The 25,138-nt window shown below is 37.1% G+C and overlaps 1 protein-coding gene across 3 annotated transcripts in view; it reads right to left on the bottom strand.

Annotated features, from left to right (window-relative positions):
- The window catches only part of GRID1 (glutamate ionotropic receptor delta type subunit 1), a 2,576,795-nt gene that overhangs the window by 2,226,163 nt on the left and 325,494 nt on the right, over nucleotides 1-25,138 (bottom strand). The window lies entirely within an intron of this gene.

Below are 25,138 nucleotides of genomic sequence, written 5' to 3'. Positions count from 1 at the left end.
GTGACAGCAAAGGGGAGATCTATGCAGCAGTCTGTAATGACTGCACCTGTTTTTATATTGGCAAAACCATTAGGCATTTTAGGTATTGTATTTATCAGCACAGTTATGACATTAACAAGAAAGATGAGCGTATGAACTAGTCCGTTACTTTAAAGTCCGAGGTTAACACAGAATTAGAAATGACACAAGACACCAAGGCTCAAACTTAACAATTTATTAAACAAAAAACTTACTAGATAAACAGAAAAAAACTAATAAATCATGTACTTACAAGCATATGCATAAACAAAATCATCTTTGACACTGATAGGGAGACTTGAATCCTATTCAGTACACCTATCTGTTCAGTCAAGGCAAGGCCGACACTGGCAAAATGGCTCTATGCTCAGTTCAGGCTGGTGCTGTGATCAAATCCGGATGATGATGATTTCCATTTTAGCCTTTGAGCTTTTTATAGTCTTGAACAAACAATAAGGTCAATAGGTTCAACTAATGACATATAGATCACAAGCTTATCATGAGTTGATGGAATATTTTAGAAAATTACAGATCATTTCCTAAGTTGTAAACAAGTCTCGTAATGTCTGGTCTTATGCCTTATTTCCCTTTTCTAAAGATCAGTTAGCTCACAAACTTGTGATATAGTTCCTCATTGGAATCCCTCATATTCTAGTAAACATGTTTTAGGCTGATACAGGTCAACAAAAGTTCAGTTATACCAGTAATCAGTGAGCAAGGCCTGCTCTTCAGCATATTGTATTGTTACAATATTAGCAGCATATAGTGAGGTAGATAATCAAACATACACAGTGGTATGTGGCTCGAGGCATAACAAAAAACAGGTAGACTGTGTAAATCCATTGCAGCGTAATGCTCTATTTAGACATCTTAAGGTCCACCCTACAGATACTTTTAAATTCATTGTTATAGAGGGTCTGGTTAATTACCCTTGAGATGGACCCAGTGACATTCTTTTAGAGGTCTTGGAATTAAAGTGGCAGCTCAGAGTTAATGATGGGCGCTATCCGGGGCTAAATGATGTTATTTCCATCTCAAGCTATCTGAAATTGAAATCTATGTTATTGTTGTAAATGGCATTATATATGTGCCTATGGTTTTATTTTGCATTTTTATAAAAAAAAAAGTATTTATTTTTTATTTTATTTCATGCATGTTACTTTAAATGTTAATTAATTATCTGGGGATGTGTTATGGTACAACTTTAAAAGTGTGTGCGAATTTTATGATGTTATTCTGATAAAGTCCAGACATTGTGCAGAAAAAAGCACTTATTTTTATTTTTTAAATTCAGTGTGGTGCAGAGCTCAAAGTGGTCTTTTTCTTACATACCTAAATCTAAACAAGCCCTTTGTTTATAAGCTGTGCAACATAGAAGGATTCTTACAACTTAATAATGCTGCTGCCTAGGAAGGAGATGTATCTCCACGCACTAAAACTTCTGGCTTACAAACAGGTCATTATCCACATAAGTTAGGCCTTTATCCACATAAGTTCCCAAATCCTGAACTGGGTCAACTCTTAGGAGTATATTGTCAATGTGGTAGTTCCCTGGGGGTAGATGATGTCCCAAAAGATACAATAATACATTTTTTGGCATTTAGTTTTCAGGCCATGATTTTGACAACAGTTATTTATTTGAGACAAACTTTCCTGTAGGATGGCTAAATCATTTGGGGATTCAATAACTGCTCCTAGCTTGCAACCATCTGCAGACTTAGTCAGCCAGAGTATTTTGGTATTGGCCTTTACTTTAGAAAAGTAGATACCAAACATGAGACCCCAGCACAGAACCTTAGGGGACTCCACTGGTGACTGGTCTCTTTGTGGAGGTAACTTCCCTTATTTTTATTATATGCATCCTATCTGTGAGCCAGTTGGCAATCTGGTGGATGACAGGGGTTTATTCTCGGTTTATTTTTCTTTTCTACTGTGCCTGGATGTGGAAGTGTGTCAAAAGCTTTGGCCAGGTGGAGGTATGTGGAGAGTACCATTTTGCCTTCATCCATTGCTTTGGTGACCATTTCCAAAAAAACAACCATGTTTGAATAAGCATGACCTGCCCTTGACGAATCCAAACTGACATGGATCTAGTGTTTGGAAGTTCCTTATGTCCTGACTGATTAAATCCATGATAATTCTTTCCATGACTTTGCATATGGGGCTAGTCAATCTTTATGGGTCTGTAACTGCTTGGGTCTGCTGAAGGTCCTCCCTTATGCAGGGGGATAACTATAGCTGTTCTCCATTCACTTGGATTTTATGATTAAACAGTGTTGTTAGAGGTGTGGCTAAATCACGATTCATGTTATTTAAGATGCAGCCAGGGAAATTGTCAGGACCGAATGATGTAGTATTTTGGCTTTTGATAGCACTTGGTCTTGTGTGACAGCTGGAGGTAAGCTAGTTTAAGGTGAGGGACAGATGGAGGGGAGAAAGGGGAAAAGTTAAAGCTAAATTTATCGGCCAGTAGATTCATTATTTCTTCAGCCTCAGTGTAGGCAACATCATTCACAACCAACTTAGTGCACTGCTGAGCTGTGCTTTTAATGTTATGAAGATAACTAAAAAAATGTGTTGTGGTTGTCTTTGGCCTGGGTGGCTATTTTAGACTCAAACTTGGCTTTGGTGGATTTTATTCAGCTCCTGAGTTGTTTGTTTATTTCAATAACAAGGTCTTAAACATTCTGGAAATTACTCTTTTTACCTTTGGTCAAAATTATTTTCCTTTTGTTACAAAGTTTGTTGATATTATGATTCCACCATGAGGTAATTAAAAAAACAAAATGCAGGTACTGTGAATATGAAAGCTTTCAGCCTTCAACAATTTAAAAATGGATGTTATTTTTCAAACATATACCTAGACATATAAATCAATGTAGCGCATAAATCAGTAAACGTATGAAAATTAAATTTTTCTAATATGTTAGGCAAACCAGTATGGATAATGTTTATCCATTAGAAGGTGCCAGGCTAACATTAGTATAGAAGTAAAGCTTCTAAGCAGGTGCAAGACTGACATGCTTCACTTAAAATACCGTTCTCAGAGTATTTATATATGGAAGAAAACAAAGATCACATATTTAAGACTTCTTGTTTTTTTCTTCAAACACAATGCCTTCCATTAGCATTAAAAATGAGCAACAAGCCCCACCTTAAAAATGGAGTCATACCTGATAAATGAAATATGTGCGGTCAGGGGGTGCATTTCCTTTTTATTTGCATTGTGGAAGTGAACTTGTATAATTCATGTATTCCACACTTATGTCACAAGTTATACCTGTGTGTGTGTGTGTGTGTGTGTGTGTGTGTGTGTGTGTGTGTGTGTGTGTGTGTGTGTGTGTATGCGTACACAGATATTTAGATATGATGTGAATATTTGGAGGTCTAGAGTGGGATACATTAAATATTTTCTACTGCAAGCTAAGAAAAATGTTTTTCTGATGAGAGGCAAAGCCAATTGTCCCAAAAACAAATTTACTAATTTCACAATTCAAGATATTTCAGGTTTCACTACAAGAGCCTGGAGTATGTCCCTACAACAAACTCACGGCAATATTCACAAATCAAGGTTAGCCAAGTACACACCCAGCAAAACAGTAAGTACCCTTAAGAGTTTTTTTTGTAAAGAATAATGTCTACTCAGCAACTCCTGCAGATTTCCTGTACTTATATATACTAACTCCATGGTTATACATCACACTCAGTCACCTTTTCCTTATTACTAAATGGGGTTGGGGTGTAGCTTCAATTGCCACCACCTTTGTGGATTTAGTCACCTTCCTACCTTCTTTGACAGTCATGGCTGACCATCACAGATCTTATCTCATGCAATCCATCCATCTGTTGGCTGGATGACTTTGTCTCGTCTTGCCTTTAACTACCAGGTAGTCTTCTGTGTTCCTATCCATGCTACTGAAGCAATATAATCTGTACTCCTCGATGGCCTTCTTTGCAATTAGGAATATTTTGGCTTCTCTGATGTCCTCACTTTTTTCATGTGTCCTACAGTCTGCATCCTACTACCCATCTCAGGACCTTCACCTCCATTATTTCAAGGTGCCACAGCTGTTCTGTCTTCACTGTCCAGGTTTCTGTGCCATACAGAAGCAGTGGTCACAGCACTGTTTTGTATACTTCACTTTTTAGTTTCCTTGGCATTCTGCTGTCTCACACAATACTCCCCATTTATTTATTAATTTAAATTTGTTTACTGGAGTAGAGCTTTGATCTTCATATACCAATATCAGATTTCTACTTGGAAGTAAGGTATCAAAACAAAACTATAGAAAATCTTAGCTTACCATTTGAAATACTAGGGCCAACTTAAACTAGTCCTATACTGTGGAGAGTACATTGCTGAAAATCCAGGCTTACATGTATTAAGTCCAGTTTATTAGACTATTCCATTTTCTCCAAGGTATGGCAATCTTGTTGTTACTATATCTATATCTATATCTATCTATCTATCTATCTATCTATCTATCTATCTATCTATCTATCTATATGTGTGTGTGTGTGTGTGTGTGTGTGTGTGAGTGAATATATATATATATATATATATATATGTGTGTGTGTGTGTGTGTGTGTGTGTGTGTGTGTGTGTGTGTGTGCGTGTGTCTGTCTGTGTGTATATGTATATGAATGTATATGGGTCTACTACATTTGATCGACACTCATTTGGTCGAAAGTTCATTTGATCAAAAACCAGTATTCAAGGCATAAAACTGGGATTTGTCCCCCTCCCCAATGTCGTGCGACCCTGGATTTGATATATATAGTTAGGGGGGTGTGGGGGCACAGCCCCCCATATTAGGGGGTGTGGGGGTGAAGCCCCCCACCTATTTTCATTTAAAATGTGCACTTTTTGTGTTATTTTCTTTTTTTAAACAAAAATAGGTGGGGGGCTTAGCCCCCCAAACCACCCCAGCCCCCCACACCTCCTCAAAAAAAATATATACAACTACAGGGTTGCACGACATTGGGAAGGGGGACAAATCCATGTTAATCACCTTGAATACTGGTTTTCGATCAAATGTACTTTCGACCAAATGAGTGTCGATCAAATGGTCTGTCAATCAAATTTAGTAGACCCCGTATGTATATATATCAGTTTGGAGGTGTGGGGGCTTACTCCACCCAACAATGGGGGAGCAGGGAGAATTGCACCCCTGTAAAAAAGATATTTAAAGGAGAAAAATGATGTTCAATATTCACTCTTCTGAATTCTCAGCTTTTTTTTTTTTTGGCATATTGGGACCAGGCATTTTAAGTTGCAACATTTTAACAGGGAGCAAAATCATACAATAAAGATTATTAAAGCAGAATAAACTCAGGCATGAATTATAATACAGTTAAGTGACATATTTAAATAGCTATATTACAGAGATTACTGCACCACTGCATATAGTACTACATACTTATTCATATATGTTATGTATAACAAGTGTGTTTTCATAAATCGGACGAAGGGAAAAGGAACTGAGGAGGATAGATGATATGGGTGAAGAAGGTGGAGATTAGGCTAAATAACAGAAGAGTTAAAGTAGTAGTCTATAGGTTCATAGGTAGGTACTAGGCTATTGGCCCTAGGGCCTATATAAGCCCAGCCAAAAAATGTACCCTGGCTTTCGCCACCCAAGAAAATTATTTTCCTGTGCCCCTGTCGAGCAGAGCCACAGAAGTGATCCCTGGGGTGAATTTCCCATTTCCCATCCAATCATCAAGATTTTTCTTGAAGAGTGCTAATGAGGAGCTCTGTTTGACATAGATAGGTAGTCTGTTCCAGAGTATGGGAAGTCTCTGGGACAGGAATCTATCCCTCCAGCATGTTCTGTTTATTGTGGTGACAAGGTTTATGTCCCTAGAGCGTGTAGCCCGAGGGATTGGGATTTCTTTAAGTGGAGCATGTCCAACAGCTCTGGGTTTGGCATAGCTTTGTATGTTAGGCAGAGATCACCCCCGAGTAGGCGATATGTGATGGAGTAAAGCTGTAGTTTTTTGAGACGGTCTGCATAGGGCATCTGTTTGAGGCCAGTAATCCTCTTTGTGAGGTATTTCTGTGGTCTTTCCAGTTGTTGTAGATGTCTTGTGAGGTACATACAAAAAGGGGCATTGTACTCTATAATGGGTCTAATGAGTGATGAGTAGAGGGGAACAATGACCTCTTTTTTTCTGGATGAGAATCCTTTTGTGATGAGATGAGCCACATAGAAGGATTTCCTGACCACTGTGGCGATGTGATTATCAAAGGAGAGTCTACTGTCCACCTGTTTCCCAAGGTCTCTTATCACATTTTCAGCATTAAGTAGACTACCAGCTATGTGGTAGTTCATGGGTACAGAGTTTTTACCAAAGGGGATGACAATACACTTTTTGGCATTGAGCTTCAGGCCATAGCTTTGACATCAGGTATCTGCCTCAGTGAGGCCCTTTTGTAGTTTGTCCACATCATTAGGAGTTTCGATTATGGCTCCTAGTTTGCAGTCATCTGCAAACTTTGTTAGCCAAAGACCATCTCTGTTAGCCTGCACTTCAGAGAAGTAAATACCAAACAGGAGAGGACCCAGGACTGAACCCTGTGGTACTCCACTTGTCACTGGTCTGAAGTCAGATTTGGAATCTGCTACTTTCACAGTGTGGGGTTTGTCTGTGAGCCAGTTGGCAACCCATCTTGTGACATAGGGATTTATACCTAGTTTAGTGAGCTTATCTATAATTCCAGAGTGGGGGATGGTGTCGAAAGCCTTGGCGAGATCTGGATAAGCTGTGTGAACAATTTTACACTCATCTATGGCTTTGATGACTGCTTCAAAGAAGTCAGTCAGGTTTAGGAGACATGATCTGCCTTTTGCAAATCCAAACTGGGTAGGGTCCAGACTTTGGAGATTACCAATGTCTTTGTTTATGAGTTACATGATGATAACATCTTGGTTCTATTAGGGATAGCATGATCCATGCACTCGTGTAAGTGCTTATAATGTGCATTTGTGTAGGATTCAGCAGCCATACCTCTATTGTCCATCTGCATGGGTGTCATGAAGTTTGCCACTTCTGTCTTAAGAAGTGTGAAGTTGGCATTGGAGAAGTTTTTTACGATGGTTTCCCTAATTGGGGGTGGGGGTGGGATGTGGATGTCTACGCTGATAAGCTTGTGGTCGGATCTGACCAACGAGGAATTGACCTCTGGTGTGGAACACCGGTTTCCCATGTTGGTAATGACCAGGTCTGGGATATTGCTGCCCCTGGTGGGGGTGTGAATAAGTTGTTCCAAGCCGTTGGAATTTATGTATTCTAGAAAACGTTGAGCAAAAGAGTTGGTACATGAGTAGTTGTCCCAGTTAATGGTGGGGTAGTTGAAATCGCCCATTATTAGGGTGTTGGGTTGTACCCTAATACTTTCCAGTGTATCAAGAAATGAGGAGTGGGAATCCTGGGGCATGGTGGGGGGTCTGTAGCAAGCTACAATTTGGATTGTGGTCTTGCCCAGAGTTAGTTGCACTTGGATAATCTCGGATGCATTATGCTATGCAACTAGCCTGGAGGTGTGGATATCCTTAATGAATATGGACACGCCTCCACCTTTAGTGCTTCATTCTGGGTTAGGTGGCCGAAAGGTGTGGTATGAATTGTAGCCTGGTAATGCAGGGGTGCTCTCTGGAGCTTTGAACCAGGTCTCCGTCACTGCACAGATGTCAGTGTTCTCCATTTTAAGGAGTGCCTCGAGTGAGTGCATTTTGAGGTTTAGAATTCTAGCATTGAGTAGCATTACCCTCAGATTTTGCTTGCTTGTACCTGTTACGGTGGTGACTTTGTCATTTGAACTTTGCCTAAAAAGGCACTATAGGGGTGGCAAGAGCCTTAGCCAGTATCCGGAATCCTAAGGGCGACAGGTGCAGGCCATCTCTGGCAAAGCATCATGAACTGTCGATCATGTCGTCCCAGGCAGACAAATACTGGATCCCCTTAGAATGCACCAGAAGCTTAGCCAATTGTTGAAGTCAATCATTTTGTCCTTGTACTGTGGTATCATTCTGGGTGATGGCAGGATGCTACGCAGGGTTAGGGTTATACCTGCTTGGGATACAAGATTGGAGAGCTCCTCCATGTCTTTTTTCATGTAGTCCAGGGAGGTACGTCTCAGGTCATTCACACCAACATGGGCAATGACAGTGTCATATTTGTACTTATTGTGGAGTGACCTGAGTGCATGGGTTATGTGGCAGATCCTGGCACCTGGCAGGCAGCTGACAGTAACTTTCCTCCTTGTTTAGTCTAGTGAGTGGAACATCAGTGTGCCTGACTATAGAGTCACCTATGACTAGAGTGTTGGGTAAATTGTTATGCCTTATGGGCTGTGGTTGAGTGGCACACTGAGTTTGTGGGCTATGTGTCATTTGGGTTGTATTGGGGGGTGTAGTTTGCTTGCGTTTATGCTTTGGATGTCCCTAATGCTTGGGCAGGTTTATATTGAGAGCCTTTGTGAATGTAAGTGTGTGTTTTGTGTTTCTATGTGTGTGTTTTGGTGGTGTAGGTTTTGAGGGACTATGTGATGAGTGTGGTGTGGTGCAAGTGTTTACCTTCTCCTCTTGACTGTCTAGTCCAGTCTTGGGTGAAGAGAGCTTTGCTTCCAGTTTGGCTATATAAGTGCATCTCTCACAGGTTGTAGTGTTGGGTGGTAGGAGGAGAGGGTTGTCTGTGTACATGAAGCAATTGCTGCATTGCCCCAAGATGCCCAGATTCATCAGGTAGGCAGGAGAAATCACTGGGAGCTGACCCTTAGACATGCCTGGATAGGTGCTTATTTATTAAGTACTAAAAACTGCTTTCCTGTAGACAAGTGAGGAAAGTTGAGTGCTGTAGTAATTTGCAGCTTATGTAGTGCTTACAATGAGTTCTGAACAAGTGCTGAGTTCAAAGAAACAGATTTGAGTGCTTAAACTAGAAAACTGGCTAGTTATAAGAAACAAAACTATGCTAGAAGGCTTCCCTCCGACACAAAAGGGCTTGGGGGCTCAGAAGCCTACAAACAGTCTAGACCACTTAACAGGAAAGGCAGGAAACAAGGTTAATTTTTTTTGTTCTCTTTCCCAGATGCTCTCTTTGTACACAGTATGAGTGTCTGAAATCAGAATATAATCTCACTGCACTCAGTTGAGTGAGCAAATGAGATGGGCCCAGAAGGAGTATCCAAACACAAATCCACAAGAGGGGCGGGCAGTTTCAAAGCCACTAAGATTAACACCAAAACAGAAACAGGGTGGGTGGGTGGGAAAACTAACTGTAGAACAGAGTCAAAACTTCCAATTCAGTTAATATTCATGCAACACAATTACATCAATTTAAATACTGTATTATTTGAAAAAAGTGCAGATAAAAAGGTGCTTAAATTCTCATATACGTCCAGTTAAATACAGCTAGATCTTAGCCAGCCAAAGCTGAGGATTTGAAGCAGAAAATATTTCAAACTGTACCACTTAAATAGGCATTGACAGGAAATCAAAGAATGTGGCTACCCCCACACCTGCAATTACTAACAGACAATAAAATTCAAGCAAGCACTAACTGAAGAACAGAGTCAAAACTTCCAATTCAGTTAATATTCTTGCAACACAATTAAATCAATTTAAATACTGTATTATTTGAAAAAGGTGCAGATAAAAAGGTACTTAAATTCTCTTATACATCCAGTTGAATACAGCTAGATCTTAGCCGGCCAAAGCTGAGGTTTTCAAGCAGAAAATATTTCAAACTGTACCACTTAAATAGGCATTGACAGGAAATCAAAGAATGTGGCTAGCCCCACACCTGCAATTACTAACAGACAATAAAATTCAAGCAAGCACTAACTGAAGAACAGAGTCAAAACTTCCAATTCAGTTAATATTCATGCAACTCAATTAAATCAATTTAAATACTGTATTATTTGAAAAAAGTGCAGATAAAAAGTACTTAAATGATCTTATACGTCCAGTTGAATACAGCTAGATCTTAGCCGGCCAAAGCTGAGGTTTTTAAGCAGAAAATATTTCAAACTGTACCACTTAAATAGGCATTGACAGGAAATCAAAGAATGTGGCTGCCCCCACACCTGCAATTATAAACAGACAATAAACTTTAAGCAAACACTAACTGAAGAACAGAGTCAAAACCTCCAGTTCAGTTAATATTCATGCAACACAATTAAATCAATTTAAATACTGTATTATTTTAAAAAAGTGCAGATAAAAAGTACTTAAATTCTCTTATACGTCCAGTTGAATACAGCTAGATCTTAGCCAGCCAAAGCTGAGGTTTTTAAGCAGAAAATATTTCATACTGTACCACCTAAATAGGCATTGACAGGAAATCAAAGAATGTGGCTACCCCCACACCTGCAATTACTAACAGACAATAAAATTCAAGCAAGCACTAACTGAAGAACAGAGTCAAAACTTCCAATTCAGTTAATATTCATGCAACACAATTAAATCAATTTAAATACTGTATTATTTGAAAAAATTGCAGATAAAAGGTACTTAAATTCTCATATACGTCCAGTTGAATACAGCTACATCTTACCCACCCAAAGCTGAGGTTTTAAGCAGAAAATATTTCAAACTGTACCACTTAAACAGCCATTGAGAGGAAATCAAAGAACGTGACTACCCCGACACCTGCAATTACTAACAGACAATAAAATTCAAGGAAGCACTAACTGAAGAACAAAGTCAAAACTTCCAATTCAGTTAATATTCATGCAACTCATTTAAATCAATTAAAATACTGTATTATTTGAAAAAAGTGCAGATAAAAGGTACTTAAATACTCTTATACACCCAGTTGAATACTGTTAGATCTTAGCCGGCCAAAGCTGAGGTTTTTAAGCAGAAAATATTTCAAACTGTACCACTTAAATAGGCATTGACAGGAAATCAAAGAATGTGGCTACCCCCACACCTGCAATTACTAACAGACAATAAAATTCAAGCAAGCACTAACTGAAGAACAGTCAAAACTTCCAATTCAGTTAATATTCATGCAACACAATTAAATCAATTTAAATACTGTATTATTTGAAAAAAGTGCAGATAAAAAGGTACTTAAATTCTCTTATACGTCCAGTTGAATACAGCTAGATCTTAGCCGGCCAAAGCTGAGGTTTTTAAGTGCAGAATTGAACATTATAGGTAACGATATGTTGTCAACACAGAGGAATGAAGGTGAACATCATCTGTACATGACAGATTTGATGATCTTTACCCTCCAATCTGTTTATTGATGCAGTCCATCACCAGCATGAACATGGGTGAGCTCACACCTGAACCATGATGCACATCCAATCCCACTAGGACCCCTTTTGTGAATCTGAACACCAGTCATACTTGTGTCATTAGGTCCTTGTACACAGAATACGCTAATTCTACCAGTGTTTCTCTGGGACTTTAAACCATTGCAAAACAGCCTAAATCAGCTTTCTTGGGATTGCAGCATATGCTTTCTTAAAGTTTAGGAATTCCCAGTTCTATCCTTTCCTCACTGTCAACTTCTTCTCTACTATCTTATTGGTTTGTGCTAGGTTACTGATCCACTGGACCATTTGTAGCCTGGCCACATGATCCCACACTGAATTTAACAAGACATTAAATTAATACCACTACACGGCAAACATTAAGTCATTTCTACTGCATTCTGATCTGAATCAGAACTGTTTATTTTCCACCATACCTTCTACCGCCCCACATATTCATTTATCAATCACCCCTTTACCATTGTCTTGCAATGGGACAGGCAACTGACACCTCTATATTGACTACAGTTGTGAATGTTCTCTTTGTTCTTACACCCAGTGGCATCGAAAAGCTTACATACATCCACAGAAGAATAAGAAATGCCCTACACAGGCAGTGGTAGATTAAGTGTACGTTGGGCCTTGGTTGGTTTTCAGGCCATTTTTCCCCACTCACATTACACATTTTTGGAGGGAGACATACATAAATGCACATGTGCTTTTGGATTCATCTTCCTAATTTAAGGCCATTCAAACTGCTGTCATTATAGTCCACCAATGTCCATACCTATCAGTTAAAGCCACTTGACTGTGCACACCTCAAATGTTTGACTGAAATACTTTACTGGAGTCATTTTTATTATAATCTGCTTTATACAAATGTACTCTTGTTGTACTGCAAGGCCAGACCATTTAAACTGATCAAAACTATATAAAGGCAAATTACTTTCAGTCATAGACAACCACCACACCCAACCAGCAGTTATAGCTATGATTTACTGTGGTAAAAATAGCTCCTCTCAACCATTTAAAAGAAGAATCAGGACAAAGCCAAAACATAATGAGACAAAAGCACATATTATAAATATTACTTTTATATATTTATAAAGTTGATAGAATTTTTTTTTTACTCTAGCATGACTTTTCTATATATTATCATTATTTAGTGACTGCAATCTCCAACGATTTAACAAAAAAAAATCACATTTTTTGAGGAAAAAAACAAAAATAGGAGACAAGATTGGGAGCATTCTGCAAACTCTGGAAGAGTTGAGAGGTGATTCTAACTTATTGCACTTAAATGCATGTTAGTGCTACAAAGACAGATAGTTAACTGAGGAAATAACAACAGTGTAAGTTACTTTCATCCTCAAACAGCATCCCATTTCCATTTAGCAGTTACATCTACTGTGTTGCGCACCTTGATAAAAATAATACCTCTCAAAATCTTAGCAGAAGAATCATGGCCAAAGCCAAACAGTAATGAGGGTCAAAGTACCAAAATCAGAGAAAGATTTTAAATATTTCTTGCATATATTCAAAAAGTTGCTGCAACAACATACTTTAGATAGACATGCAATTTTCGAAGGATATGAGGTCTGAGACTCAAATGTCTGTCACTATTTAATGACTGTAGTCTTCACTGATGTGCCAGAAAACCTCAAATTTTATAAGGAAAAGATCAAAATGAGGCAAATTCAAGGACACCCTGTAAAATCAAGGACAGTTTTAATTTGGTTTCACCCAAAAAGGACCCAAAGCCAAATTCACACTAATCCCTTAAAGTCAGACTATAACCTGAGGAAATAAGAAGAGGGTGGGTAAGTTTCTTTCATCCACAGCCAGCCAGTCAACACTTTTAATGACTGCAGTTCTCAGTGATTAGCCAGAAAATCATGTATTTTATGAGACGGTGACAAAATGTATAAGACAAAGTCAAGAGCAGTCTGCAAAATTTGGAATAATTGCAAGTTGGTTTCACAGAAACTGTACCCAGGGAATAAATATTCCAATGCATTTTATACCAATGCAAACTAGTACTATAAATCTATGCTGTAAGCTGAGCAAAAAAAAAAAAAAAAAAAAAAAAAAAAAAGGGTAAGTCGCTTTCATCTTCATCCAGACCCTCCACATTTAATGACTGCAATCCACAAAATGTCACATTTTCTGAAGCATAGACCAAAATATAAAGTAAAGTAAAGAACATTCTGCCAAGTCAGGGAAAGTTTTGACTTGGGTTGGTACATATAGCACCCAGAGAGCAAATATTTCAGCTTATTTCCTACAAATGATCACTAGTCCTATAAAGTCAGACTGTAAGCTAAGCAAACAATAAGAGATTGATTTGCACACCAAAATATTTGGCAAAGAGATCTATCATCCTCATAGCACAAGCCATCTTTACAAAGCTAAAGGCACAAATATTGCCTTAATAAACTTCAAAAGTTGCTAGAATAAAAAAACTGTGTGTCTGTACACATTTTGTAATAGATGTAAATTCTGGCACTCAAAAGACTATCATTTAGTGACTTCACTCCTAAAAGATTTGCCTGAAATCCACAAATTTTATGAAGAATCGACCAAAAATCTGTGACAAAAATCTGGACATTCTATGAAAAATATGGACAGTTGACAGGTATGGGCATAGGAAAGGGCATTATTGCGAAATCAGTGACACTTTTAAGTTTATTTCACATAAGGATTGTCCAGAGTAAATATTCCAATTTATTTCACACAAATACACACTAGCCCTTAATATCAGACTTTAAACTGAGCACATGAAGAGGCCAGGTTGCTTTCATCCACGGCATGCCTCACTTGGCCTTACTGCCTGGCAGCATATATAAAAAAAATTATTATTCTAATTTATTTTACACAAATGCACACTAGACCTTAATATTTCACTTCAAAACAAGCAAATAAAGAAGGCTGCTAGAGCACATTTAGCACCCCCTATCAGGTCACCTGCCAACATTATTAAAAAAGTACCTCTTGTAACCACACCATAATTTCACAATTGCTTGCCTGCATGCCTGCAATGATCTGCATGCACTATTTAATATATGTGGGCCTTCTATTTACTGCTATCTGAATGAATTATTGGAAGACAATGAACAGAAAGCTGCAGCACTCTACATAGGGCCACACTGTGGGCATCTGTTAATTTATTCTTTTAATTAAAAACTCATTTCTATACTTAAAAAGGTATATAAATAAAGCTGCTGAGCTCATTTGCATTTTTGGCCCATGTTGTACATTTGCATAAGACAGGAACCTCAAGTATATAAAGCTAAATTCTGAAGGTGTCTGTCATTTAATGATTTTTGTTTTTAATTAGATAGCAATTTATTGCTTCCATCTCTGCTCAGCATGTAAGCTAAGTAAAATAATGTACCAGCCCTGAGCATAATAAAACTTTGAAAATATTATTTTCTTGACCACATGGGTTTTGGGCGACCACCTGAATTCCTTATTATAATCCCTCACTATTCAGGCACACACAACACACACATGCACTCAAATTATCTGTCAAAAGTCTCGGTTATGAATTCTGCTTCTAGAGTTGAATGTATAAATTATCTGCAACATTCATAGCTTACTTGTTAATATAAATCACTACAGATACAAAAGAGATGGGTTATTTTTATAGTCTCCCTTAAAATGTCAGACTTCCTAGCAACAGAATATTTAGGACTGGTATGTTATAATTGCATTCTGGGCTTCATACCTTTCAACTCCTTCTGATTTTGCCCTGTCCTATGGATATTTTTTCTAGTAAATCACTGAGGATTACAGCCAAATCAGTAATGCCAGGCATTAGATTTTCATATTTCTTGCTGTTCAAAAAAATCTATGTAGAAGTAAAACTTACTATTGTGTTACCTTTTTTAAGAAAATTAAAGAAACATTTAAAAATTGTCTCCAGTTTTGATCCTTTATCTCCTGCTAATTTTTGGATCTGTCCAGAATTTATGAGCAAAGATATTGAGTGGTATGGTTTTGTAGTTTGTACTGTTCAGAAAATGCAGGCTTATGCAAAAACATGCTGTTGTGCAACTTTTTTAAGTGAGTTAGAGTTCTTCTTCCAGCTTTTCCCGGTTAGGGGTCGCCACAGCGGAACTCCAGTCTGCTAATGATTGGCAGTTGATTTTTACGGTGCCAAGGTGCCAGCCCAATGCCCAGCCTTCAACAAAGGCACGCCCATTTACGCATGTCTTTCGAATGCCACTCGACCACGGGGAGGACATGCAGACTCCACACAGAAGGCGCTCCAGCCGAGAATCAAATGGGAGAACCTCCTTCTGTGAGGCGACAATGCATCTGCTGCACCACCGCGGCTTCAGTTTTAAGTGAGTTAGAGTAATATTTGAAAAGTGCTCCTGATTCTCACCCTTTGCTCCCCACCACCATACACACACTCTCTACAGATTTTTTTTTTTCAGTAAAGGTAATCTCTACAGAAATCTTGAGCAAAGACATAGAGAGGTATATCTGATTCTTTTTTAAAAGATATGCAGCCTTCTTACATGAACAATATCGGAACTCTGAAGGCAACCATACCTGCTGCAATATACCTCGCAGCTACATTAACCACAAAAACACTGGTACATATTTATAAATTCCATGAAAATGGTGTTTCAAATAAAACCACAACATCTGAAACTAATTGTACATGCATGCCATGCAGCCATGCCTTTTGTTTTTTATATCATAACATCATAGTGGGTACTGTGCAGGCACAAATGTACAAAGTAATGCATCAGACAGAAATACTGGAGGAGGCATTTAAATGTTTTTCCTTATATATTTAAACAAATGTTTACAATGTTAGCAACTTTTACATTTAGCACACAGACTAAACTGAGTCAACCGTGCACTGATTGTAGCAACAGCTTTCTCATCACTTTGGGCAGAATAGTATACCAAGTGGCCAGCCATAAGTGGCGACCTGACTCATCCATATGACACTGTCAGGTCTCAGACTACCTCCTTACTAACAACCTCCTTTCCAATACTCAGCATGGTTTCCGACCAAACCATAGCACCACCAGTGCCTTACTCTCCTTTACTAACACTATCCTTCAGCATAAAAACAATGGCTATCTCTCCTCTGTTACTTTCCTAGACCTATCTAAAGCATTTGACATGGTCCCACACAAACAACTGATCTCTGTCCTCAATAACCTATCCTTCTCACAATCGGTCACCAACTGTTTTCAGAGTTACCTGTCTGACCACCAACAATCTGTTATATGGCAGAATGACATATCTCCCCAACTACCTGTCTCCATAGGGGTTCCCCAAGGATCCATCCTTGGACCCCTACTCTTCTCTGTTTTCACCAATAATCTAGCCTCTGCCACCAAACATGGCACACTCATACAATATGCAGAAGACTCAACCATCATCTGCTCAGCCCAGTCCCTACCCAAACTGCAAAAAGTCACACAGGAAGCCTTTTCCTCTGTTGAAACTTGGTTATCCGATGCCCAATTAATACTCAACCCAAACAAAACTAAACTACTCATCTTCCAACCCACCAAACATACTCAAAACAACTCTCACTTTAACATCACAGCAAAAGACAACACCACTATATACCCAAACTGAAAACACCAAATTGCTAGGAGTGGAAATAGACAATAAACTAAAATTTGACATTCACATATCCTTGACCATAAAAAAAGTCCACAATAAACTAGGAGCGCTATACAGAAATAAGCAACTTCTCACCAAAGCAGCAAAGATTTCAGTATCAGATTCCCACCTTATCTCCACCCTACTTTATGCCTGTCCAATATATACCAACCTAAGGCAATGTGATTTAAACAAGCTAGAGACCTGCTACAACAAAATTGCCAAATTCACCACAGGGGCATCCTACCATAGTCACCACTGTCTCTCACTTGCTGAACTGGGCTGGCTTGAACTCCCTCACCTCCTTCAATGGTATCAACTCTCACTTGCCCACAAACTAGTAAATCATCCACTAAATGTTCCATCCCTCCAGAATCTACTCCAACCCTATCACACCAGCAGACCACTAAGATCCAGCAACAAAAATCACTTGCAGATCACTAAAGCCAATAACTCTGCTGGTGAAGCACTATTCTCCTGCACCATAGCCAAATTATAGAACTCCCTCCCACCCACAATTACCTCCATACCATCATGCACCCACTTCAAAACATTACTAAAAGCGCACCTAAAAACATGCTGGCTATGCCCTTGCAACTCCCACTCTAATATCACCCTCCCCATCCAACCACTACCTTTCTTTCCACTCCACTAACTACCTTGATTATAGCAAGCTCAGATGCTCATAAGCCAGTACTTATTATACAGCAGGAAGTTCTTCTTGTAACATTTGTTAATGTCTGTTATTTACTTCACAGATAAAGATTCTAGTTGTCTACTGATGTACTATGTTCTTCATCTGTAAATATGTTGTAAGTAATTGCTATGTAAATTGTTAATCGCTATGTAATCCAATGTAACTACTGTCTCTTTATTTTAACTGTGGAGCTTTTCTCCCCGGGCCTATGCTGAAAATGGATCTACGTCCAGTCGGACACTCCCGGTCAACAAATATAAATAAATAAATATTAGAAGCTGCCATTATGCAGTGGTGAAAAAAATGCCTCATACAATACAAGGACTTACAGGGATAGTAGGAATGCCACACACACAATAAAGGAATAGGAAGAGTGACCTGAGATCAAAAAGATATCCTCATTCAATTACCCTTTGTCAAACAGTAGATATTCTGATGAATGTCATGAACTGCATCTTCATATCGTCTGTTTATCTGCTCTTTTTCATGTTTTGTTTAAATTATAATCCTTTCCATTAATTTATAAGGACAATGCTTTTGTAATGTTTTAAGCTGTGCAATAAACTGGGCTTTGTATCATCTACTGAGGCTTTTATGATTAGTTTGTGCTGAGCATGGTTTTCTACTCTAGATATGAGATGATATTCAAGTTATTTTTGAAGGTGTGTATCAGGTTAGATTTGATTATAATAGTAGTGCACTGAAGGTAATTTTAGGGTATGTCAGTATTATAAAAACATTTATAAGCAAAAATACACCTGTGTACCAGTAAAACCAATAACCGCCAAAAAAGGTGCACAAATACTAACCAGTAGACCAAAGACAGCACTGGCAAAGGCTCCAAAACCAATGTAATGATTAAAAAATTATGCAACTTTATCTTCAGAAACAGACTTCATCAGAATAAACAATAATGATGACATCATTAAATTTAAATACCTTACCCCACCATAAAATTTAAACCTTAAAGAGACCACTCATAATTATTTCATAGATGCAATAAAAAAGTGTATAGTATACCAACAATTTAAGAACTTCTTTTTGTAAAAATATCCGGTGATAAAATCATTTCACATAAAAGCCATCAATGTACTGACATTATAAGTGTCAAACCCCTGAAAATTTAGTCAAAGCTCAGCTGTCCTTAATTTTAATACCAAATTAATTGATACAGATTTATTATGGCCCATGAGAAGTGGGGCATTTAGTCTTAGTTGCCATAGCAACTCCTTAAACTCCAATCTTGTCTTCCATGGCTTGCCCATTGAGTTTGGGAAAACTAATTCAAGAATAACAAACACAAACTTTAAAAATGTTGGAACATTGAACAGAGTGATTATAAAGAACACTGTTAATATTCTATCTTTTGATATTGTAACAGTGTTCATAGACCCTTTTTCATAAAGTTTATTCCATTTTCTCTACATAAAATAAATGCCCATATGTAACATTTGTAACACTGCCAGCAATTTCTGTCCTTAGGTTGATGTCACCTCCTCTCCTGTTATAAAGAAATGGATACACATAGTAATGTTAGAATTAGTTCCTGACTGGGCATATTTCCATGGCATAATTGTACATTTTGTAAATATGTTCTAAAAAGGAGAAGCTTTAAGCATCTGACACTTGACAAAGCATTTTCAGTGAAGAACTATTTTGACTGTGATTCCCAACACCTAGTATATTTGGCACAATGTCAAGCCTACGTTTCTTTCTACATAGATAAAACTGATCAGAAATTAAAAGAATGTATCAGTAATAATCTATCGGACATTAGGAGAAAGGTACAAACCAATGCATTATATAAATATGATTTAAATAATTACTCAACACATCTGTTTAATTTCATGGTGCTAGAACTTATTATTCCTGACAGCAGAGGAGGTGATATCAAACCAAGAACATAAATTAAACGTGCAAATGCTCACAATGAAGCAACCAAGCAAATTCTCAAAGTATTCAGGTTCCTTATTCATATAATTTATTTTAGAACGACAATGAAACAGTAAGCATTTTTGCTAATAAGCTTCCTCAGACCATATAACACTGAATAAAACAAAATTCCATTTATAAAAATTCAAAAATCAATATCCAATCAAGTAAGCACACCAATTAAATCATGCATTTTCTTAAAAAGACAATGTCACAACTGTATCATTACTAAGATACAATACTTCATAGTGCACTGTGTAATAACATAAATAAACAACCCAAAACATATAAGATAATATGTATATAAATATAACCATTTTCATATCTATATCCTGCGCTTCCAAATACAATAATAAAGGAACACAGAATATATATATATATATATATATATATATATATATATATATATATATATATATATATATATAATGTGAGTACAAAGTACACACATTTTCATTAATGAATCCTTCGTTTCTTAAGTAGGGGCTTGATGGATGCCCTTTCATTCAGCCCCCTCCCCCTATTTGGTCTAAGAATAATGATCCAATTGGTTTCCCTGTACTCAGTATGGTTCCTAATATCACCTTCCCTGATATTTGGAGTAATGACCTCTAAAACCCTAAAATTAAAACCATGTGTATTCCCAGCTTGCATGATGTGTTTAGAAAGTGCATTGTGCTCCGATCTCCTCCTAATATTATACATATGTTCTCTGATCCTATCACGAAGGACCCTGTTGGTCTTACCAACATAGAACGATTTACAAATATGACACTCAGCTAAATATACCACGTTGGATGTCATACATGTTGCATTGGCATGAAACAAAAATTCCTTCTGAAGGTCAGGATGATGGAAAGTACTTGATGTATTAATTAAAGAGCAAAAACTACATATCCCACATGGTAAAGTGAGTCCCATTTCTTTCCTGGATTCATTGTTACCTTTCTCATAACAAAGATGTCTTTTCAGGTTTTTCCTATTTTTGTACAGAAAACTCAGTTTCTCACCTACTATTTCACTAATACCTGAATCAACTTGTAAGATGGACCATTTCTTACTAAAAACATCAACCAAATCCTTGTTGTCATTGGTATAATAGAGGGGAACTTTAAGGAGCTTCCTATTGGTAACACAACCCTTATTCACTCTCCCAGCAATTTCTTTAGCTGGCCAAAAAGATGGGACTGCAACACCCTCCTGTAATACATTAAGTTCTGACAAATTCTCAGCAATCTCACCATGCTTGTATTCTCTTCTTAATAGCCTAGACTCCAGATTTCTAATTTCATCCTGGAAACCATCATGCATGGGATTCAACCTGGAGGCCCTCATACCTTGGCCTTTTATCAGGTTCCGGAAAATGTAGCCCGGATGCATACTACATCTAGTTAAAAGGGAGTTCCTATAACATGCTTTATGAAAGACCCCAGTATTAATAAGACAATTATCCAATTTTTCTACATAAAGGTCCAGGTACTCTATCTGTGTAGGGACCAAGTGATGGTAAATTTCAAGCAGTCAGTCAGTTCATTCATCATCCGATGGAATTCACAATGCTCATCTTGACTTCCTTTCCATAATAGGAACATGTCATCGACAAAACATCGATAAAATATAGCATGTGTCTTAAATTCCCCCTTACCAAAAAGTATGTTATTTTCCCAATGTGCCAAGAACATATTGGCATAACTATTGGCACATGAAGTGCCCATAGCTATGCCATGTCTTTCAATGTACATCTCACCATTAAAAGTGAGGAGATTATTCTCTAAAATCACTTCCAAAAAATGGCAAACAAGATCTATCTGTACCAAGGTAAATTCACTGTTAACCATAAGATATTCTTGTACATATTGTACATGCAAATCACTGGGAATAACTGTAAAGAGAGATTGTACATCCAATGTAACAAAAACCACCCTTTCCAAATCATAAATCTCCATGGTCGATGACCTGTTCCTATTACGGAAAGAAAGTCAAGATAAGCATTGTGAATTCCATCGGATGATGATGAACTGACTGACTGTTTGAAATTTACCATCAGTTGGTCCCATACACGGATAGAGTATCTGGACCTTTATGTAGAAAAATTGGATAATTGCCTTATTAATACTGGGGTCTTTCATAAAGCATGTTATAGGAACTCCCTTTTAGCTAGATCTAATATGCATCCGGGCTACATTTTCCGGAACCTGATAAAAGGCCAAGGTATGAGGGCCTCCAGGTTGAATCCCATGCATGATGGTTTCCAGGATGAAATTAGAAGTCTAGAGTCCAGGCTGTTAATAAGAGGATACAAACATGTTGAGATTGCTGAGAATTTGTCAGAACTTAATGTATTACGGGAGGGTGTTGCAGCCCCATATTTTGGGCCAGCTAAGGAAATTGCTGGGAGAGTGAATAAGGGTTGTGTTACCAATAGGAAGCTCCTTAAAGTTCCCCTCTTTTATACCAATGACAACAAGGATTTGGTTGATGTTTTCAATAAGAACTGGTCCATCTTACAAGTTGATTCAGGTATTAGTGAAATAGTAGGTGAGAAACCGAGTTTTCTATACAAAAATAGGAAAAACCTGAAAAGACTTCTTTGTTATGAGAAAGGTAATAATGAATCCAGGAAAGGCGTGGGACTCATTTTACCATGTGGGAGATGTAGTGTTTGTTCTTTAATTAATACATCAAGTACTTTCCATCATCCTGACCTTCATAAGGAATTTGTGTTTCATGCCAATGCAACATGTATCCAATGTGGTATATTTAGCTGAGTGTCATATTTGTAAATCGTTCTATGTTGGTAAGACCAACAAGGTCCTTCGTGATAGGATCAGAGAACATATGTATAATATTAGGAGGAGATCGGAGCATAATGCACTTTCTAAACACATCATGCAAGCTGGGGATGCACATGGTTTTAATTTTAGGGTTTTAGAGGTCATTACTCCAAATATCAGGGAAGGTGATATTAGCAATCATACTGAATACAGAGAAACCAATTGGATTATTATTCTTAGAGCGTATAGGGGGAAGGGGCTGAATGAAAAGGCATCCATCAAGCCCCTACTTAAGAAACAAAGGATTCAGAAATGAAAATGTGTTTACTTTGCACTCACATTATTTTATATATTCTGTGTTATTTTATATAGTCTGTGTTCCTTTATTATTGTTTTTGAAAGTGCAGGATATAGATATGAAAATGGTTATATTTATATACATATTATCTTATATGTTTTGTGTTGTTTATTTATTTTATTTGACAGTGCACTATGAAGTATTGTATCTCAGTAATGATAGAGTTGTGACATTGTCCTTTTAAGAAAATGCATGATTTCATTGGTGTGCTTACGTGAATGGATATTGATTTTTGAATTTTTATAAATGGAGTGTTGTTTTATTCAGTGTTATATGGTCTGAGGAAGCTTATTAGCGAAAGCGCTTATCGTTTCATTGTCATTCTACAATAAATTTTATGAATAAGGAACCTGAAGACTCTGAGAATTTGCTTGGTTGCTTCATTGTGAGCATTTGCACGTTTATTTTTATATACTTTTTCTACAATGGAGCATTTACCCTGTGGATTATATTTTGCTTCATTTTATCAAGAACATAAATTGTTGAATACAATTGTATAAACTTATTATACAGATCATTTTCCAGGCTTAAATGAACACAATTCACTGAAGCCTATTTTAAAGACATGCAGTCTATGTCTTTAAATGCGACATGGTTTTCTTGACTGACATATATTTTTAACCAATGGAAGCAATATATCATGAACATGTGATTGTTTTAAGATTATTTACATAACTTCCTCTTTTAATTAATTTGTTTTGCACCTGATGAAGTTTTGAGCGAAAACATTCTAACTAGTGTGATATATTAAACTTGTTTTTTCTTATTTGGTAACTTGAGTGCTCCGGTTACACGGACTTTTCATATCAAATGAGCTAAGCATTGTTACTTTATAATGCATATCAACAAATGATAAAATATTCTATTCATGTATTTAGCCAGGAAAAACTCAAAGATGAAAAGTGGAAAAGATACTGACTGTGAAACCCACTTAATTTAAGCACTGCCGTATTACTTCCATTGACCTAATATTGTCTACTTCACATAAGTTTATGAATAAACAGGCAGTCAGTGAGTCCATGCATTCAAAAAGCTTTAGTTATAGCAGACTGTACAATGGAAGAGTTTTCTTGGGATAAGAGTGTCCCCACCTTGTTTGACTTAAGTGGGTTATGGCAGTAATAATTGAAAAACAAAAAAAGAAATAAAGAACTGAAAAACAAAAAGAGAAATAAAGAAAGTAATAGTTCTGATCTGTACCTGCTGTGAAATACAATTCTATTTTCTTATTTGATACTTTGACTTCTGGTATGGATTGCTTACATGTTATGAATTGTCTGTAGCAAAGTAATGGGAAAGTTAAAACTGTGGAACAATTGAATAAAGTTCCATATAACTTGATCAAATATTTTCAAGTGCACTTGAAGTACTAGCAGAAATCATACACTCACAATCAATTTGGACTGGTTTATGAATCTATACAAATTACCTAAACTTAGGCAAGTTAATTTGCATTTAGCATAGTTTCAGCAAACTTCAGCTGTTTCAATCAGCTCTATAATGTCTGTATATCTGAAGCCAACATTATAATATTCTTTTTTTTGAGGCAAGTCACACAGTAGAGGGGATTTTATATTTAATGTCCAAATAGTTTAAAAAAAACCTATAAACTCACCTATTTTATTCATGAGATGGATTTATAAAAGATACTAATAAAAGTATGTCATGGTGAAAATCCATAACGATATGAGTAGATTTCAAATGTGGCAAATCTTTTCTTGAATATATATCTATTTCAAATGTTTTGAGTTAAAACTTACAGTGTGCACATACTTTTGCAGCTTTTTATGAACGTGACAGCTTGTCATTTCTCAAAATGTAGGATTTTTTTCCCACTCTGACAAAATGTTTTGAAATGTCATTTTATAAGTAAACATTTGACAATGGCAAGTAATATTCAGCTTTATTATGGGATAATGCCGTTTCTAGGAGAGACATACACTTTGTCACTGATGATGTACAACCTGTCATGTCTCCTTGCATAAATATGAAATACATCTTTGTAAAGCATACAAAAATGCATACATGCATACATTTTAGCGATGTTAACACATAAGACTAATGCTAATGCAAATTGGATAGTTACAGATATTCCACACACTTGCATTATCAGAGAATGAATATACGAGTAACAGAAAAGACCAAAAGGATACAATGAAAAACTCGATCTGCAGCTGTTTGATTAAATCTCATAATGCTCTTCAGTCATATAATTACAGCTAGATATGGAAATTGTCAGAAGAAAATAATTGGTATAAAACTGTTTTTAGAGAAATGAATCAGAAATTAGTGTTTTCAGCACATAGACTAGAAAAATACACATTAAATAAAAACAGTATTTATATATTTTCTAATATGCCCATGAAATGCTTGAGACATACTCTTCAAATGTATTAGTCTAAGCTAGGGTATCTTCACTCCTATGGTCTGATATCACCATTAGCACTGCAAGA

This window comes from Protopterus annectens, chromosome 14.part0, assembly GCF_019279795.1.
Source record: "Protopterus annectens isolate FY-2018-M chromosome 14.part0, PAN1.0, whole genome shotgun sequence".
In the NCBI taxonomy this organism is placed as follows: Eukaryota; Metazoa; Chordata; order Ceratodontiformes; family Protopteridae; genus Protopterus; species Protopterus annectens.
Note: the sequence above shows the minus strand (reverse complement) of the source record. Positions and strands in the feature narration are given on the sequence as shown.